This window comes from Haliotis rufescens, unplaced genomic scaffold, assembly GCF_023055435.1.
Source record: "Haliotis rufescens isolate VD_foot unplaced genomic scaffold, xgHalRufe1.0.p SCAF_1, whole genome shotgun sequence".
NCBI classification, from domain to species: domain Eukaryota; kingdom Metazoa; phylum Mollusca; class Gastropoda; order Lepetellida; family Haliotidae; genus Haliotis; species Haliotis rufescens.
The window spans coordinates 23,875,379-23,884,143 of record NW_025963779.1 but is presented as its reverse complement, the minus strand read 5'-3'; positions in this window follow the sequence as shown (position 1 = coordinate 23,884,143).

Below are 8,765 nucleotides of genomic sequence, written 5' to 3'. Positions count from 1 at the left end.
GAGCCTGCAGTACTAGTCCTTCATGGAGCCTGCAGTGATTCTCCTTCATAGAGCCTGCAGTGATGCTCCTTCATGGAGCCTGCAGTGATGCTCCTTCATAGAGCCTGTAGTGCTGCTCCTTCATAGAGCCTGTATTGATGCTGCTTCATGGAGCTTGTAGTGGTCCTTCATAGAGCCTGTAGTGATGCTCATTCATGGAGCCTGCAGTGATGCTCCTTCATGGAGCCTGTATTGATGCTGCTTCATGGAGCTTGTAGTGGTCCTTCATAGAGCCTGTATTGATGCTCATTCATGGAGCCTGCAGTGATGCTCATTCATGGAGCCTGCAGTGATGCTCCTTCATGGAGCCTGCAGTGATGCTCCTTCATAGAGCCTGTAGTGATGCTCCTTCATAGAGCCTGTATTGATGCTGCTTCATGGAGCTTGTAGTGGTCCTTCATGGAGCCTGCAGTGATGCTCCATCATGGAGCCTGAAGTGATGCTTCTTCATAGAGCCTGTATTGATGCTGCTTCATGGAGCTTGTAGTGGTCCTTCATAGAGCCTGTAGTGATGCTCATTCATGGAGCCTGCAGTGATGGTCCTTCATAGAGCCTGTAGTGATGCTCATTCATGGAGCCTGCAGTGATGCTCCATCATTGAGCCTGTAGTGATGCTCCTTCATAGAGCCTGTATTGATGCTGCTTCATGGAGCTTGTAGTGGTCCTTCATAGAGCCTGTAGTGATGCTCATTCATGGAGCCTGCAGTGATGCTCCTTCATGGAGCCTGTAGTGATGCTTCTTCATAGAGCCTGTATTGATGCTGCTTCATGGAACTTGTAGTGGTCCTTCATGAAGTCTACAGTGATGCTCCATCATGGAGCCTGCAGTGATGCTCCATCATGGAGCCTGTAGGGATGCTCCTTCATAGAGCCTGTATTGATGCTGCTTCATAGAGCCTGGAGTGATGCTCCATCATGGAGCCTGCAGTGATGGTCCTTCATGAAGTCTACAGTGATGCTCCATCATGGAGCCTGTAGGGATGCTCCTTCATGGAGCCTGTATTGATGCTGCTTCATGGAGCTTGTAGGGATGCTCCTTCATGGAGCCTGCAGTGATGGTCCTTCATGGAGCCTGCAGTGATGGTCCTTCATGGAGCCTGCAGTGATTGTCCTTTGTGGAGCGTGCAGTTCTGGTCCTTCATGGAGCCTGCAGTACTAGTCCTTCGTGGAGCCTGCAGTGATTGTCCTTTGTGGAGCCTGCAGTGATGGTCCTTCATGGAGCCTGCAGTACTAGTCCTTCGTGGAGCCTGCAGTGATTGTCCTTTGTGGAGCCTGCAGTGATGGTCCTTCATGGAGTCTGCAGTGATGGTCCTTCGTGGAGCCTGCAGTTCTGGTCCTTCGTGGAGCCTGCAGTACTAGTCCTTCGTGGAGCCTGCAGTGATGGTCCTTCATAGAGCCTGTAGTGATTCTCCTTCATAGAGCCTGCAGTGATGCTCCTTCATAGAGCCTGTATTGATGCTGCTTCATGGAGCTTGTAGTGATGGTCCTTCATGGTGCCTGCAGTGATGATCCTTCATGGAGTCTGCAGTGATGGTCCTTCATGAAGCCTGTAGTGATGGTCCTTCATGGAGCCTGCAGTGATGCTCCTTCATAGAGCCTGCAGTGATGGTCTGTAAGCTGGATGTATATCATGCAAAGGGAGATAAGTGTAGTTGATTATATATTATATTTTGGTCTTTTTGATAGACGCAAGGGATCTCAGCTTTGTGTTTGTATTTAGTAGGGTTGTGTTATATCTGAGCCAGTACAAATCTAATAAACATGATAAAGTAGAAGTTTAATATTTAAAAATACAGTAATTCTACAAAGATTTGTTTGGGTTTTATTATTTGTATTTGTTTGGTATCTGTTCCAAGTGACAAATATAAGTATAGGAAAACTGTGAAGTATTAACATTGAAAGGTGTTTATGAGTGGTAGTTCCAAGCCTATTGTGTACCACCTATATTAGCAGTGTCAGGAAGTACCAGGCAGAGAGGCTCAGTGAATTAGTTCATGGATGTGTATAAACAGTGTAGCAGGCTTGGGTATGACAAACAAATGTATTTTATAGATTCAGTAGGAGAAAGATGACAGGTTTGCCTGGAAGTTCTTACATGGGAAGATGTTATTTTTGTATGCGTGACTGACGTGTCGCATTGTCTTGCCATGCCAACAGTTTGAACAAGACCTAACTCCTCCAATGAATGATACAGTGTGATGATACAATTGATTATCATTTCTTCCTACTAACCAATATGTTATGATTTTTTAATTTGAAGTTTACACGATATACGGCTTTTCCATTGGACGAGAGGTCGGTCACGTGACCGCGAAATTGACGTTCATAAGTGTATGAACGACACAATTTGACGTTCATACGTTTTTCACGAGACCGTGTTCTTGAAATGACGTAAACACTGACGGACTACTTCCACATTCCTGGGGAAACCCCCGGGAATTCCCTAGCAAGAAAACATGCATAAGCGTTCTTTCTGATCATTTAGAACCTTTATTCTTGGTCTCAGTGTTTCAGTATACATTGAGAAATGTCAGAGAGCGTGACTGCATGATTGTTCACGAATATACTCGCTACGGCCCATCCTAATGGACAAACGAAGAAATGCACATCCAAACTATCTCAGTATCGACTCGATCCGTGTCTAGGCTGACAGTGACTGTCTCTAGCAATCTACGAATTTACTACCTAGTGTCTGTTTGACGGATCTTTAATCACCTTTCAATGATTGGCCAGTTGATCAATGATGACTAACACATGTTACCGCCACAGGTTCATTAACAACTTCGGAAATCTCTCCCGTCACGTTTATCGTGTCGGCCATTTTGACGTCTTGTACTTGATGTAAATGTATTACGACGCGCTGTTATTGTGACTGACTTACTGAGGTAGCTCTTTACAGACCTTTTTCATCTAATGAGGATATGATTTGAACACATGTGCTGCGTAAGATGTTTCTGAAGAGCAAGTTGTGCATCCATACGCTCATGTAACCTCTCTTTTTGAGGAACTATTTTAATCCGCGATATAGCTGGTTGTTGTATGGCCTTCAGTGTAAACATGAAGTCACACGTACTACGCAAGCTCCGATGTTCATACAGTTTGGCCCTCACCCTATGAAGGTTCATACTCCAATGAACTCACACAAAGTGAAGGTCAATTCTTAAGTATTTACTGTTGCTAACTATGGTTGTTTAGATTATATTTTATGACTGCTGATGTAAACTCTATTTTATTCTTAGAGTAATGTTTTTAATTTTTTTAGACTATTTAACAAACCACTTATAATTAAGAACTTTTATTTACTGTATCACTTAACTCCAGTACAAATCCATCGTTTTCTAACATTTTATCCAGACACGGATATGTTTTGTTTGACTCAGATTTGTCATTTCCTATATTTTGCATTGTCTCTCTAGTATTGAGGGTGATTTTACACTGTGTTTTGGGGGCATTATAGATCATATGGAATACCATGCTTGCCATAAAAGGTGACTATGCTGGTCATAAGAGGCGACTTACGGGATGGGGTGGTCAGGCTCACTGACTAGGTTGATGCATGTCATCGATCCCAATTGCGTGGATCGATGCTCATGATGTCAAACACTGAATTGTCTGGTCCAGACTCGATTATTTACAAACCGCCGTCATACAGCTGGAATATTGCTGATTGCAGCATTAAACAACAAACAAACAAACATATGGAATACAACCAAAATTGACCCCCTCCTGTTTGTACAGAACTGTTATCACATCAATTCTTTTTCTGGTCCCAAATGAATCACGTTTGCCTGTCGCAACCTGGATTAGGGGGAGTTAGGTTTTAATAGTAGTGTATGGTGGGATATCAGCATAAGATATCACATGGTGGAATGTTGACGTGTTTGCTATTGCTGCTTTGTTCAAAATAATTCCAAATTGAAATGGTTGATTTTTAGTGTTTGTGAAGAGTTGGGTGGATATGGAAGTCTGAAATTTACCATGTTTACTGGAAAACAGTGTAGAGCTGAAGTCAGGTAACTGTTGAATGTTTTAGAATGTCTAGGAAATGTTAAATTATTGACTTACAGATCCAAGTTTGATTCCGCTCATGGGTCAGATGTGAACTGCCCTGTGAAGAGCCGGGTCTCCAGCAATCAGTTCTTGTTGTTGGGAGTCGACTAGGGGATTGGGTTTCATTCATGTGGCTGATGCATGTCATCGTATCCCAGTTGTGTGGAACTATGCTCATGATGTCAATCACTGGATTGTCTACTTGGCTATTTACAGATTGCTGTCATGTCACAGATAGTTGTGAACCAGTTTGTGGTATTTCCCGTCAGTGATATTCCTTTAATACTGAACAGTGTACAACCAGACTCATCCACTCTCAGTATAATCTTTGAATGTAGCTAACATACTAAACAGTCAGCTGAGAGCAGGGTCTGTCAGATGGGGATTTCAAACTTGATTGTCTCCAGTTGCACCAACTGAAGATGTAGCTGCAATCCTGCTAAGTGTCAAAAAGAAAACAAATCACTCTTGTTCTGAGCTTGTTTTGAGGCAGGGTGATGTCTCCCAGGTGACACTGTTTCTATTTAAGCCAGGGTGGCATACATGAATAGATGACATTTTGCACTCTCAGTGTTGGTAACTGTGTTGCTATTTCAGATAGGGGAAGGTCTGAGTAGTTAACATTGTTGCTATTTGAGACAGGGCAGTGTCTATGAGTAGTTAACATTGTTGCTATTTGAGACAGGGCAGTGTCTATGAGTAGTTAACATTGTTGCTATTTGAGACAGGGCAGTGTCTATGAGTAGTTAACATTGTTGCTATTTGAGATAGGGGAGGGTCTGAGTAGTTAACATTGTTGCTATTTGAGATAGGGGAGGGTCTGAGTAGTTAACATTGTTGCTATTTGAGACAGGGCAGTGTCTATGAGTAGTTAACATTGTTGCTATTTGAGACAGGGCAGTGTCTATGAGTAGTTAACATTGTTGCTATTTGAGATAGGGAGTGTCTATGAGTAGTTAACATTGTTGCTATTTGAGATAGGGGAGTATCTATGAGTAGTTAACATTGTTGCTATTTGAGATAGGGGAGGGTCTGAGTAGTTAACATTGTTGCTATTTGAGATAGGGGAGGGTCTGAGTAGTCAACATTGGTGCTATTTGAGACAGGGCAGTGTCTATGAGTAGTTAACATTGTTGCTATTTGAGACAGGGCAGTGTCTATGAGTAGTTAACATTGTTGCTATTTGAGACAGGGCAGTGTCTATGAGTAGTTAACATTGTTGCTATTTGAGATAGGGAGTGTCTATGAGTAGTTAACATTGTTGCTATTTGAGATAGGGGAGTATCTATGAGTAGTTAACATTGTTGCTATTTGAGATAGGGGAGGGTCTGAGTAGTTAACATTGTTGCTATTTGAGATAGGGGAGGGTCTGAGTAGTCAACATTGGTGCTATTTGAGACAGGGCAGTGTCTATGAGTAGTTAACATTGTTGCTATTTGAGACAGGGCAGTGTCTATGAGTAGTTAACATTGTTGCTATTTGAGACAGGGCAGTGTCTATGAGTAGTTAACATTGTTGCTATTTGAGATAGGGGAGGGTCTGAGTAGTTAACATTGTTGCTATTTGAGATAGGGGAGGGTCTGAGTAGTTAACATTGTTGCTATTTGAGGTAGGGCAGTGTCTATGAGTAGTTAACATTGTTGCTATTTGAGACAGGGGAGGGTCTGAGTAGTTAACATTGTTGCCATTTGAGACAGGGCAGTGTCTCAGCAGGCAACAGTGTTGCTATTGAAGACATTGCAGTGTCTGTGAGTACTGGTAGTTAACATTGTTACTGTCAATACTGTGTTGCTATTTGAGACCGGATAATGTCTACGAGTATACTACATAATTGTTATTTGAGAGAAGCAGTAGCAGGTAAGATTGTTTCTGAATCAGTGGTAAATATGGTTGTCATGGTTGTGATCATTAACAGAACTAAATTCATGTTAGTGATCAGGTTGGGAGCGGGGGCATGCTCTGACTGGCAAATTATTAAGGTTGTGGTTATTGTGGTAACAGAAGAGTTTATGTTCAGGATTGGTGGATGTTGAGGCTGTGTCTGCAGATGTATAATATTGGTGCTGTGTAATACTCGGTTGTTTGGACTGAATATTGTCTGGATCAGGTACTTAGGGAATGTTGAATGGGATGTCACCAATCAAAATATGGATTTATCCAATAGTTTCCTTTATTCCAAGAAATTAGTTTTTATGACCAAGCAGTATTGAATGGTTTACACATTTGTAGATTATACCTTCCCTTACAGTAAATTTGCAAATATATGTCAATGTTTCTTATTTGAGTATCCTTATCACACATTAACATGATTAAGGTAACCATATTCTACATTTTTCTATATATCGTCTTATGTACGGAAATGTGTTAATTAGGGAGCAACCATTTTGTTTTTGTTTGGGGAAAAGAAAAGTGATGTTTCTTAAAAAGATAATCAAGTCCTTTTACTGAATTATTTTGCATATGCTTGATTTTGTAGGGAAACATAACGCACCATTTTTCTTGCAGACAAGACGACAGTTGGTTATTCATATTAATATTAAAGACTTGATTGAGCACTGGTTTATGGAGGGAAAAATAATTGAGCACTGAAATAAAAAAAGAGAAGAAAATACTTATCTTTCCCTCCTACCTCCCCAATAAATTAACAAAACGACTGGTTGTTTCCTACTAAATGTTAACGGCTGTGTATATAACTTGTGGTCATGGAAGTGAAGTTGATGGAGAGAGCAGCTGGAATCAGTCTGGAGTTACTTGTGTCTTTTCTGGGGCAACTCATACACATTATTATTGTATGCTTATCATGTCTTTTGTCCATGTTAACGTCCGCAGTTTGCAAACATGACATAGATTATGTTTAGTTGCTCTCGATATCCTTGTTTCCCTACCTTTCTGTGTGAACTTGTTGCTCTCTGAACACAGTAACATAATTCGGCAAACACAAATAAACAAACTAATATCAAAGATTTCTTTGTTCAATACTTTTTTCAAGATGTGGTTTATTTGTTGTTTAACACTGCACTCGCTACCCATTATTCCAGCTTTATGGCCACAGTCTTCAGATATTGGCATCTGGACCAGTGATTGGTATTGAGATACATCCCATCAGAGTATCATAGGCAGATCCAGAGGTTGGGTCCAGAGGGTCCCCTCCCTCTTAAAAATAATGGATCTGCCCTTGGATATGATACGCTATGCAACCAAATAACAGCCTGACCACCCAATTCCTTATTTCATCTGCTACGACCAGTATCCTGGGAGATGTACGTATGGTAAAATATATACCTAGGAGGGTGTGTGGGACAAACCCACTGGGCACCAGGGTTAGAAGAATCCCCAACACACTACTAACTAAATTGGATTGGTTGGACCGGCTTGATTACTTGCTTACTTTAACTGTGTGATGTTGCTCGTAATATCAATCACTGTTTTGTCTGGCCTTGTGTGATTATATTGCGGACTGTGGCAGAAAACAAATATACAGACTTTGGCATAGTTGTCAAACTATTGAATACTAACATGGGTAAATATCCTGCCCAGGACATTAACGACTGTACCCAAATTGACGATAGCAGCACATATATTACGGGTAAGATTCATATTAATGGCCACATGATACTACTCAATTATTTTTGTTGTCTGTTTATTTACACAAGAGCAGCAATCCTGTGGTGGATATCTAAAATGAAATACAAAATTAATCCATTACATTCCATTCAGTACGCCAAGTGTATTGCCAATACTCCTATATTAAAATAATCAGGAGTACATATTCCTGCTGCTGAAAAGTAATCTGAGCCCTGATAATCTGGGAGTATAGGTGGGGACGGATTGCTTGGAGATGTTTTCATACAAACCGTGTTTGATTATTTGGTATTCTTGTAACTGAAGCAGTTCCAGCTTCATCCTTAGGTTAAACAGACAAGAAGTTATTACCTCCAGTTTCACAATGGTATGAAATATCTCCGTATCCCAAGGCAAGTGTTACATGAGTATATCTTCATACTCGTGGGGATCCTGGGTTAGATAGGTGAGCGAATCTGGTTTAAAACCACTTTTGACAGTACTCCAGTTATATCAGGGCATGTCAGGACCTTTGCTTATTTAAGAGGAGATTTGATGCATTCGGTGGTCAGGCTCAGTGACAAGTTTATTGCATTACTTGTACCCAAACGGCACTGATTGTTGCTCATTACAGTACCTACATTGTCTGGTCCACTCACTTTCTCTTTTCAGACTAGAGTCATAGCTGAAATATTGCAGAGTCATGCATCAAAAAGCTAACAAAGTGATCATTGCCGAATTGCAGTATTACACGAGTACTTTGAGGAAGTCAAGAAGGGTAACACTGCAATGTTGACGGTGTATTGTAAGAGTGCAAATAACAAAGAAAGACGGATGTTGGAAAGAAATGAGGCTTTCCCGCCTTGCGCGAGCGAGGCATAGCAAGTTACTACTAGTATCACAACTGATTATGGATTGTTGACTGTGACTAGAACTTACGTTGAAAATCTGAAGATTTTTTTTATTGTGTGATGTCAGCCCAAATACAGAATTTCTAGCACCGATATAATGGAGGTAGTATTCGCTGAATTATTAACAATGACAACTATTGTTTGATATTTAATGATCACCTACTTCTTTTGGAGAGTATATATGCACAGATGGGATTAAAAGCC